Source organism: Haliotis rufescens, unplaced genomic scaffold, assembly GCF_023055435.1.
Source record: "Haliotis rufescens isolate VD_foot unplaced genomic scaffold, xgHalRufe1.0.p SCAF_1, whole genome shotgun sequence".
Classification (NCBI taxonomy): Eukaryota; Metazoa; Mollusca; class Gastropoda; order Lepetellida; family Haliotidae; genus Haliotis; species Haliotis rufescens.
In genome coordinates, this window is record NW_025963779.1 from 33,611,951 (window position 1) to 33,624,075 (window position 12,125).

The 12,125-nt window shown below is 40.2% G+C and overlaps 1 long non-coding RNA gene across 1 annotated transcript; it reads left to right on the forward strand.

Annotated features, from left to right (window-relative positions):
- Positions 1 to 1,457: 1,457 nt before the first annotated feature.
- On the forward strand, positions 1,458 to 11,124 carry LOC125372356. The gene is made up of 3 exons (XR_007218089.1): positions 1,458 to 1,546; positions 10,471 to 10,527; positions 10,957 to 11,124. It is a non-coding gene; the product is annotated as an uncharacterized LOC125372356 (long non-coding RNA).
- Positions 11,125 to 12,125: the final 1,001 nt, after the last annotated feature.

Consider the following 12,125-nt stretch of genomic DNA (forward strand, 5'->3'; position numbering starts at 1 on the left):
GAATCCAAGACTCGTCTCTATTATGACCCTTTGCAGGACACCACCTGCGCTCTTCGAGATTTAGGATTGTAATTGTACTAAACTTATTCATACATAGGAAATATCATAAAATCCTATTTTAATTTAAAGACGCATTTATCTCTTAATATAGGTCCGAGACTATGTACGAAGGATCTCAGGTGGTGACTTTGTATGTTTAAGTCCTGCAATCGTGCATAACAAACTGAAATAAACTATATGGGTTGGGTGAGTGAGTAAATATTTGCTTCTGTGTCTTAATAAGCACATTGGTAATGTGTTAAAGCTGGTTTGCAGGTTAACAGTCCAAAACGAGTCTACTATAGGTTATTGACTCTACATGACAGAGCTATGTACTTGGGCCGTATGTAGCCAGACGTAAGTTCAAGTCGTTAAATCGGGGGTTGTTTATCGTTATACGGTTAACTGATATAGCGAACTCGGGGCGAAACCTTACAGAACCAGTGAGTAAGTGAGGCAGGATTTAGCTTCCCTAATATTTCAGTTCAGTGTAGGGAAAGATAATGTTGACGGTACGATTGGGATTCAGCGTCAGGAAGGCCTCCAGCGTGTCAACTAAAATGAAGATCCGCACCACTATCAAAGACCGGTGAAGACTCGGGGTAGAATAGGTCTTCAGCAAACCATGCTTGCCGTAAAAGGGGACTATGCTTGTGGTCAGGCGCGCTGACTTGGTTGATGCATGTCATCTTATCTCAATTGCGTGGATCGATGTTCATGATATCATTCACTGGATTGTCTGGTTCAAACTCTCGATCATTTACATACCGCCGTCATAAAGGTGGAATAATGCTGAGTGTGGCGTTAAACAACAAACAAACAAACAAACCACTATCAAATGTATTTCAGCTTTATGCATTATATTTGTTATATTTGTCTTCGCCACTGCCAGGAATATATCACGGCAGTCGATAAATAATAGAGTCGGGGTCAGGCACCGAAAGAAAAGATCAACGCTCAAAGCAATCAGGATATAATGACACACAATACACAACTGAGGACCTAATTTACCCAAGAATCACCAAGGGGGTAGAAGAAGTAACGAAAAACGTCTCTACTATAGTATTCTTCTTGTGTCAAATAAATTTGTCCTGATACTTCACAAGTGATTATAACATGTAGAGAACGATTTGTTTACAGAATATTATCAGCCAGCCGAGTCACCGCCTGACCGCTCAATCCTCATTTGAGCCAACCTGGTGTTTGAGGTACTTGGATCCTTGTCTATCCCATAATCCCCCAGGGGTATTTATGAATTGAGAGGAACACCAGATTCTTGCAATACCAAATAAGACTTAAATTATTTATATGGTTTGTAAATCTCGTTGACAACATGTCTCCGACCCCATGGGGCCCCGTCCCCCTCCCGTGGCCAACCCGAATACGCTCCTGTACTCGTGACGCTGCACCCCATCGACAGATCAACTCCGCGGTGAAGGAATATCCCACAGTCCCGTGAAGCTTCGCGTCAAGACACAAGAAAGCTCACATCACGGCAGTTGACGAGGTAGGAAAGTCAAGGTCTCTCGTTAACAGAATTCTGCCTTAAACTACAGTTTGCCGAAACTACATTAAATCTTGATAGGGACTTTGTGGAAAAGAAAATAGTTCCTCTTATCTCGACCAGGATTAGCGAGTGGACCGCCATTATGGACTAGTCAATTTCTCTCGCTGAATTCGAGATCTTGCGTGATTTGGTCTTCCTATATCGGACGTGCGTGTACCACTACTCATAAACCCGAAAGCTAATAATGTTTTTTGTTTGTTTGTTGTTTAACGCCGCACTCAGCATTATTCAAGCTATATAACGGCGATCTGTAAGTAATCGAGTCTGAACCAGATAATCCAATGATTGACATCATGAGCATCGATCCCGTTAGTCGCCTGTTACGACAAGCATAGTCGCCTTTTACGGAAAGCATGGGTTGCTGAAGACCTATTCTAACCCGGATCTTCACGGGTGTTAATAATTTATTAGGTCGTAAATAACTGCATATGTTCACACATATAACACTCGAATGCACCTGTATCTACAATTACACAAAACGCAAAAGCCAAACCGCTTAGTTTTTTGTTCAACATGAAGTCATGCCACGCGCATGCCCAGTACATTCATGTATATCATTCTACAACCAATAACAGTGGGGGATATATAAACAAAATGGCTTACGGCTATAACGATAGTTATCAAGATGTAAGTTATGTCTGCAGTTGACAATATACATTGGTTTACCGCCATATACAAATCAACAATGGTATTCTAACCAGCTACATAATTTTGATGAAAAGGTCTTCTTATCGTTACCATGTGGGACTGTTATTCGTTATGGCGTTGAACGCGCGAGGGTGCAAGTTCCTGGCGTAAGTTCTACAGCATGGTTTGAAAAAAAGACGCAAGCAGAAATTCACTACACTTGTGTTAAATCTATGTGTCTATTTAAGCAAAGTTAATGGGGATTCCGTGCATCGAGGGCACCTGTACCCAATAGTTGAGGTCGAACGGACTTCTCATTGTGATCTGGACTAGGTGAACGGGGGCGATTGTATAGCCTACTGGTTAAATAGTTCGCCCGTCACGCCGAAGGACCGGGTTCGATTCCCTTCATGGGAACAAAATGTGAAGTACGTTTCTGGTGTCTCCCGTCCTGATATGGCTGGAATATTTCCGAAAGGCGGCATACAACACACTCACTCACTCATTGAATGGGTATGACTACTGGTGGTTGACCAGCCATAAGAAACAGTCATATTTGTAGTCTGGCTGTGTAGGTGTGTATTCTTACCCTTTAGGCGTGATTCGATTCTTACACACGTTTGTCAGCATCGTGTATACTATAATACACTTTGAGGAGCGAACTGATATCGATGGGGGGCGGTCGGGTAGCCTACTGGTTAAAGCGTTCGCTCGTCATGCCGAAAACCCGGTTTGGATTCCCGACATGGGTACAATGTGTGAAGCCCATTTCTGGTGTCCCCCGCCGTGATATTGCTGGAATATTGCTAAAAGCGGCGTAAAACCATACTCACTCACTCACTGATATCGATGGAATCTTGTGAAGCTTACAATGGCGAAACCGCTCCTTAATTATCCAACCAATCCACGCCACTGACCCAATCAACCATACTACTCACTAACTCAAAATCACCAAGTTACACACATAATAATTCACTCACTCACTAACTCACTACCTCGCCATGCATGTGTGAGGATACAGCGAGGAGACTGCCGATGACTTCCAATCTTCGTTTTGGATGAAGCCCAGTTCCACTCGGGCTCCAGATTAACGCAGCATCACATTCGTCACCACTCGCCCCTTTCCGTAACCTGCAAGAAGACTTGTTCCGGAATAACACGAGTTGGTCACGAATGGCAGCATCAATGAAACGGTGACGCGAGCATACAACAGAGCAGCCAGGGACAGCAGATTCAATCTTCTGATTTTCAAACCATTTACCTGAGTATAACCCTCCCGTATAACATATCGATCGCTTCATTTTTTCTGATTTATACCACACAATCTTCGAGGACGAGATACTGAGACTGCGTAAGTTTGATTATAATAACTGTGTCCATTACCAAAACCCTTTTCATAATCATAACCAGAGTCCAGTTAACGATTCCGACCCTACTACGCGTAGTGAGTGAGTGAGTTGGGTTTTACGCCGCTTTTAACAGTATTCCAGTTATATCACGGCGTGTCAGCTTAATGTGGGAGGAAAGCCCGAAGTGATGCAGGTCTCGGACGTTTACCACTTCGGTGAATCCCACGAGCACGGGTATGGTGCTGACAAACATAGAAACATAATCGGGGCAAACCGGGATTCGAACCCACAATCATAGGTTTCTAGCGTGCCCAAGGGACGCAACTCTGCACAGCGAATCGCTGCGCCTTAGACGACTGGGCCACCCGTGCCCCCTACTACGCGCAGAATACGATGTTCAAGATGTATCCTTGTATTTCTTATTTCTCCCCCCTCTGTACTGCCCACATCTCCCAACTACGAGTGAGTGAGTGACAATAATGCTAGTTGTTTTATGCCGCAGTCGAATCGGTTTCCAGCAAACCGGGTGGTTGATAACATGAGCACACTCCACACCGGTGGGATTCAACGCCCTTTATTTGCCAAGAGACATATTGTGACCATGTGGTCCTCATTAGTGTGTTTTTTTATGACAAGCATGGGGTGCATGGGACCAATTCTGCTCGCAATCCCTACGGGGTCCCCACATAAGTAAAAAAGAACGCACAAACATTTTTTCATCGGCCATGTGTAGTTAGACGTACCCGGCTAAACACAGTCAGGTCTTCTGCATGTTTCTGATCGTTAATCTGTCTCGGCAGAAAGCACAATTAGCTCAAACGGAGAAACAATAACAGTAAAACCTGAATACAATCACTTTTTATTCCATAGTGGCCTGCTTCAACGCATTTCGTTTCGCAAGGTACTTTTTAAAATGTTTGATTTAAAATTACAACTTCGTGTGTAATTACTCTTTTAGGATGGATAGACCTTTTCGCGAAAAACAACCAATATTGTTCGAAAAGTATGGTCTTCAATATGGGTGGCCTCCTGGCATTGATAAATGATCCCCATGTGCAAAATCAATATTCGCTGTTGCATGTACGAAGGGAGGTAACTGGTTTTAGAATTATAACGGTAACTGGAATTAAATGTGTCCGCACGTAAGCCTCTTGTTACTACCGTCCTCCATACACAAAAGAAGTATATCTTCGTATCTTCGCTCTGTTACGTAAATATTTACGATTTAGATAACGCGCTGTTTTTGTTGGCCAAAATGTCGAAAGAATTTGGAGTGATTTTCACGATAAATGAAAGTGAGTGACTGACAGAAAAAAAGGGCTAAATAATACTTTACGCCGACTGCTAATCTGCCGGCAATCGACCTTGAAAAGAAATAACTTAATTTTCTACAAAAGAAACACCCCTTGTAACAATTAAGACAGGCGGGATGTATGTGCCGCGAGAGTGTGGATCGCCTCATTAATTATGGCACCAATGATGGAGGATATATTAAGGAACAATTCCAGAACATTGATCATGTCATTGACGCAGAGTAGTTTTTTAATGTTTAAAGGCGGGCGGTGGGCTGCACATCACGTGACCTTTTTCTAGACTGGACCCAAAACAGGTTGTACAAAATATATTGGATATTCGTTAATTGTTGTGATTTGTTCCATTTTTTTGGTAAAAAGGTATGGTATGGCAGTACTATTTTATTGTTTTTGCGTACATTTAACGAATCATTTGTCATTTTGATGACAAAATATGACTGATTGAATCTGTCGTTCAAAATATGGCAACTAAATTAGCTAAAGGCGTGTATTGAAAGATGGGATTACAGTATATCCTTATCCGATATTTTGGGTTTCAAAAATAATTATTATATCAGATCTTACTCTAAAGAGGTACTACCATACTCTATCGGTTTGGTTTTAAGACGTGATTAACACTTTTTTACGTAAATAAACTTGATGAACGTGCAGATAAGAAACATATGTATTTTCAATTTGAACGAGCGTGGTTAATTGTTACCGTTTGCTCATGCAAAAATTTGCGATGATGCTGCCAAAGTAATGCTTTTAAAGTAAAGAAAATGAAATATATGTGTTAACATTTTAGCAACACTCAACCCTTCTAATTAAACTGTAATCGTTCTACAGCTGGGAGACGTTTTTAATGAACATGTGCAAACGGAACCTGTATTGCTACGCTTAATATGTGGTCATGTTAGATTGAATTTGAAAAACAGGCATGTCATAAAAGTTTAAAAAATTAAATGAAATTACATTTTATCACGCCCATCTTAAAAGTAAATTATCCGAACCACCGAAATCTTCCTCGTACCGGGTAAACAAGTTTACGTTTCCCCAACAAGCCGCCATGTTGTCTTACTACACAAGCCTCGTTTTGAAGCCCTAACAGGAAACCAACAGAGTGGGTGGGTATTGTAATAAATAAATTACAGATTTGAAAACTGGTTGTTTAAATATATATGTATAATCTCAATTTGTTTAATAATACCTAGTAGTGATTATTATTTTGTTTTTATTTATCATTTTATCATTATTTATGTGTTAACGTTATACATGACAATAAGCATGTTCATAGCACGTACAAAACCATTATGCTTTTTGTAATTCAAGATGTAGTCTTGAGAGTATCGTTTACAGTTTATACTCACTTCGGAAGAAAAGAGATAAGTGTTTTGTTTTAATTTGTAGATGCTGTGTTGAGGATAGTGTTGGTGTATATTCAAGCAATTCGTTCCATCTTGTATGTGCGACAATAAGAAAACGAAAAATAAAAAGATTTATTTTATAAGCAGTCATTTTGGCAGGACAGTTAGAACGATTATGTATGAGCGTCCCACTTGCACTTATTAATGATGTATTGCGAATCTTATCTCAATATTCAAAATGTAATACATGTGTTTAAACTGCCTGTATTCTAATCCACGGGAGTCGGGGGTGGGGGTGGGTGGGGTGCAATCAAATTGCAGACTTCGCAAGGCAAAACTAGACTCATCGAATTTAAACAAATCATTTATTAGCTAAAGCGTTTATCTTTAGAACGTGAATGCTTTTTAATTGTCTCTTCTCTCTTACTTAAAAAATTACCACAAGACGGGTTTACTCTTTTATGTCCTAATAAAATCACAAACATCACAGAAAATGGTTTGTGGGTTTTTCTAAATGCAATTTCAACTTTCTAGCTTGAGAAAGGAGTAACCTTTGTTCGCTGAATACCAAGCGGTGATTTGGGAAGCTGGAGAGAGACACGTGGGTGTTTAGACTTTTTAAAGACAACTGTCAAAATATTTTGACATTTTGATCTGTGGGGGCAATCACGGAGTCAGCACAGAGTAGGTATACGCTGTCTTTTAATTGGGTGGTAAATGTAAAAGAAATTATTTTCTTAACATTCACTGCAATGTTTTAGTTGCGGGGGACGTTACGTTAGTATCAATATTGAGATGCTGGCCCGAAATGTCTGTTTCGACATTTGATTGGCGTATTATCTATTCATTACTGTTGCGTTTCCGGTATTTTGGTAAAGCAAAGACAGAGATGTTATCAAAGTAACATGACCCTTGTTACCGGAAGAGAACAATGTTACGTGATGAAATTAACTGCATTGGAAGAACGAGTCTACTGCGAGGGATATTTGGGGGCCACCACATGTTTCATTTTTTTATGGAAACATGAGAAATACTGTTATGTAAATAATCCGACACGTTCTTATGACTGATATCTAGTCATATATTTTGCTTTCACTTGCTAACTTTGGGTTCCAAACGGATTATTCATCTTCTGCCTTTACCATCATCTTCGAATATCTGTTAGGGTTTACTATCTGTTCGTGTTTAAAAATAGGAAAAAGTGCTACTTCAAGACGTCTTAACTAATACATTTCAGACACACTTTAGCAGCACCCCTACGTTTGTGTTTGTTATGAGGCCAAAACACACAAGTGTTGAAAACAAACACGTCAACTGTTCATGCATATGAAAGCAGCTGATAATGTTTTAATGATTTCCAAACTTGTAAAGATCCTTCAGCTGCCATGATCCTGTGTTTCTCCAAAGTAATTATTTTGTTAAAGGATAGCCTTCACATACTGTATTACCTATGTTAAGAGCGACGGGTCCTTAACTTAGTAACGGGATCGGGTGGTCAGCCTCGCTGATTTGGCTGATGAATGTCACCGTTTCCCAAGATTGATGCTCATGATGTACATCGGGTGCTATGTGTGAAGTCCATTTCTGGTGTATCCCGCCGTGATATTGCTGGAATATTGCTAAAAGCGGCTTTAAACCATACTCACTCACTCACTCATTCATGAAGGTGAAATTGGGTTTAACGTCGCCTCCAAGATTATTGCACTTATATAGCGACGTGCATGCACGTGTGTGTGTGGCTGCTTGTACTAGTCCGGACTAATGCCGATTATCTACAGGCCGCTGGGATATTGCTGAGTGCGGCGTTAACTAACAAACAAACAAAGTCCCTCTCCTTATTGAGGCCGGTTCAAATTCATGTCCGAAAGTGGCAGGTGAAGCGGCTTAAGGTCACACAAAACCAAATGTTTTCCCATAGACCTCTTCAGTCACGTTATATTTTTTGTTTAAATTACTAGGTATTCAAAAGCTATTAAAAGTACATGTGTGCAGTATGGCATTAAAGCAGCAATAAAAACATAAAAATTTGTCATCATGTTAAAATAGATAGCACTAGGTATTGAAAATCATGGTCTGTTTATAACTATATGGATGTAAATGAAAAAATGTGAAAATCTTACACAACATCATCCAGTCACAGCTGCCAGGTGTCTCGTTTTCGTATTCGTCACCAGTCGCCCCTTTCCGTAACCTGCAAGAAGACTCGTCCCCCTATCGATGAATGTTATGTGCGAAAATACGACAAACCAATCAGAATGCGCGTATGATTTCAAGTTCTTCGTCAAAGAATCCCTCAGAAACAACTTTTAATTTAACATATGTCTTACATCTAAATATATACCCAAGACACAGTTAAATGTGGTCAATCATACTGTAAAATTATGCATGTCCCGATGTGCTTTAAATTGCATCTTAAATATATATAATATATGGGGAAATATATGTGAACCATTACGCAACGAGTTGACAATTGTTTTAGGTATGCCCGTTTGCGCTTAGACGGAACCCGGTCGCAAAAATGGCCATGAGAGGGGCACGAGTCGCTATTCGGCTTGTCCCGGAAAAACACGAGTTGGTCACGATTGTCGTTTTCGTTGACTGTGGGAACAACTGATTCTGATTTAGTGTAGTAGAACAGCAACGTTAATAAATCAGATGTAATGGCGAGCTTAAGCTGACCGGACCTAAGCTCTCATACAGACCCTGGAACAAATATATCGAATTCAGCCCACGCAAGTCTATAACAGTGGAAAGTCTAGACCACTGCAATTTGTAATGGGAGTTTTAAGGAGGCGGTGGATGTAATTCGGGTTTGTTGCTGAATATTATAGATCGGCAATAACATTATTGTAAAACATGTGATGTGAAACAACAATCAGATCGAACATCGCCGTCGGGACTTACATATGGAACGTATGTATCTTTAAATACATCTTGTGTACAGTGACGCTGTGAAGATCCGGGTTCGAATTGATCTTCAGCAACCAATGCTTGTCGTAAGAGTCGACTAACGGGATCGGATGGTCAAACGGGACTTGGATGACACATGTCATCGTGTCCCAGACTGATGCTCATATCAATCACTGGATTGTCTGGTTATTTACACTCAGATAAATGCAATATTGCTGACTTCGGCGTTAAACAACAAACAACAGACACAAATCATATATAGCAGAAACCTTCACACAGAAAAAACCCTGCAGCTATTCCGCGTTATTCCAGATACCCCTTCAAATTCTTCAGGGCAATTTATATAGGGATCTTCTACATAAATAAATATAAGATATATCAATCTATCTAGTAATATTTTAACCTGGAAATGTGTTAATCGGAAAGATTCCAATATGAACAGTATTGTCCAGATTAACAGGGTTTTCTTATAACGTATATGATCATCCTGACGGTGTGACGGTGGAACAACAGGAAGTGACGTCATCCTAATCGGTGATCTTCACAATAAAATGTTGAACTCCAGTGTCTACAACATTTTTATCAATTTATACCATTCTTAGGCAATATGCTTTCATTCTGTCAATATGTTTTCGGTCACCACGGACAATGGTTTATGCCCTATTGAGCTAATGTAGTTGCCAGAAATAGATTTATCAAAGTATGCTATCAAGAGTAGATATTTTTGTTTTAAGTATGTTTCCTGATGCGTATTACAATAAGAAATGGTTTACCTTCGGGAACATCTAAAAATATGTTCAACAGATTGTTGAAACTGTTTAAGGCACACAAATTGTGTAAATTCCGTTTTTACATCAAACACATGCCAAAACTACACAAAGAAGTGAAAGGGGAGTATAGCTCGTTTCGGTAAGAATGTCCAAATTGACACCCCACCTGCGCAATCAAGGAGATCGCAGTGATACAAATTGTTCAGGATAACGTACACCACTAAAATACGTTGAAGGTAAACACATTTAATCTACACGCTCTTAAATTTAGAATATCTAATCACAGTGTTTGTGAATATCAGCAATAGAATCCACTATTGACAAGGGCAAATCCCATACTGTGGTGGCATAGTTCATAAAGTGCTGAAATATTTCTCTAAAATATTTGTTTTAAACAAATTATATCTCGAAATATTCCGTTACCACATGTCCTCATTTACACAAGAGAATTTCAAACAAAACACCCTTTGTCAGCACTTTAATATAACAAAATCAACCCGCTGCTTGCATTAATAAAAAAACTGTCAAAACGTTCAAATATTTTTGCAGTGATAAAGTTGAACGCTCACCTATCCAGACAAGAAAGAGATTCCTAAATTGTTAGCAGTAAGTATTGTAATTAATCGCAGAAGCCTGAAGCTGCTTTCCTGTTGATAGATCAAGCTGATCTTGTTGGTATGTCGAGAAGAATATTGTCGAGACTGTTAATGACCGCTGTTCGCTGCTACATTCTGTGTCGACCTGATGCCTGTTGACAAGCAAATTTGTCTTGCGGCATAAATCTTCGTCTAAAAAGGATTTGTTTTTCTGCTCGGTAGAACTTTCAGAGATTTCGTGACAATATGTTGCGTAGTTGTTGCCAGTAAGACATAACTGTGTCCGTTGACAAGTGATGAGTGAAAACAAAGACTCACAATAATGTTCCGATGTATTGTCAAATATACTTCTTCCCAATATACCGGCAGTGTGGTGCTACGAATTATCTGTCTGTTACGTGCAGCCGGGCCGTTTTTCAACCCTGTACCTATTTTACAGAACAGGGCAGAAGTGGACAGAATGCAGAATAATCGCAGAAAGGGATGCGAGAACGCGCCACGCGTGTTTCCAAGACAATTTGTGACTTTTCAAAAACTACCCGATAAAAGACATACCATACAGTCGGGAAAAGGTCAGTGAGTGAGTCAGTACGCTCCACAAGACTAGAGGGATGACTTCAACTTTCCAATAGTCAACCTTCCCTTTATGTCCAGCAATATTCCAGCAGCTCCAGCACTTGGTGTCTACATTTCACAACTATTGAGGTACAATCGAGCATGCTCTTTCTACCAAGCTTTCAAAGAGCGTCACGCGACTCTTTCTCAGAAGTTGTTTGATCAAGGTGACATTCAAGGCCCAAGTAAAGCTATCCAAAAGTTTCATGGTCGACACATGGAGGACATTTCCAAATTTGACACATCGGTGACAAATATGATGTCAGATGCAATTCCCTACTTTGACTTGTACCATATATTCCCGTGTGTTTTTTTCGAGTGAACAATTGACTTGCCTTTGCATGTGTTTGTGACGGGTGCTACAGATGGGGCAGGATACGCTCACCTTTTCGCGAACACCTGGTATCATTACTATTTGCTAGCGATTCATAAACACATGATCATGTTATAGTCTGATTTTGGCACTGATTTCTGTGAATAATGGAAAGGGCGTTTGACCAATATAGCTAGCATATATCTGACTTCATCTACATCAGTGGTCCATATGTACAGACTGTAAAGCTCTGTTCAGCATCTATCTCGCTACATCTGCTACTAATGGTACACGTGTAGACTGCAGTGACCTTCCTCTAGTCAGCATCTATCTCGCTACATCTGCTACCAATGGCACACGTGTAGCCTGCAGTGACCTTCCTCTAGTCAGCATCTATCTCGCTACATCTGCTACTAATGGTACAAGTATTGACTGCAGTGACCTTTCTCTAGTCAGCATCTATCTCGCTACATCTGCTACTAATGGTACACGTATAGACTGCAGTGACCTTCCTCTAGTCAGCATCTATCTCGCTACATCTGCTACCAATGGTACACGTGTAGCCTGCAGTGACCTTCCTCTAGTAGGCATCTATCTCGCTACATCTACTACTAATGGTACATGTATAGACTGCAGTGACCTTCCTTTTGTCAGTATCTATCTCGCTACATCTGCTACTA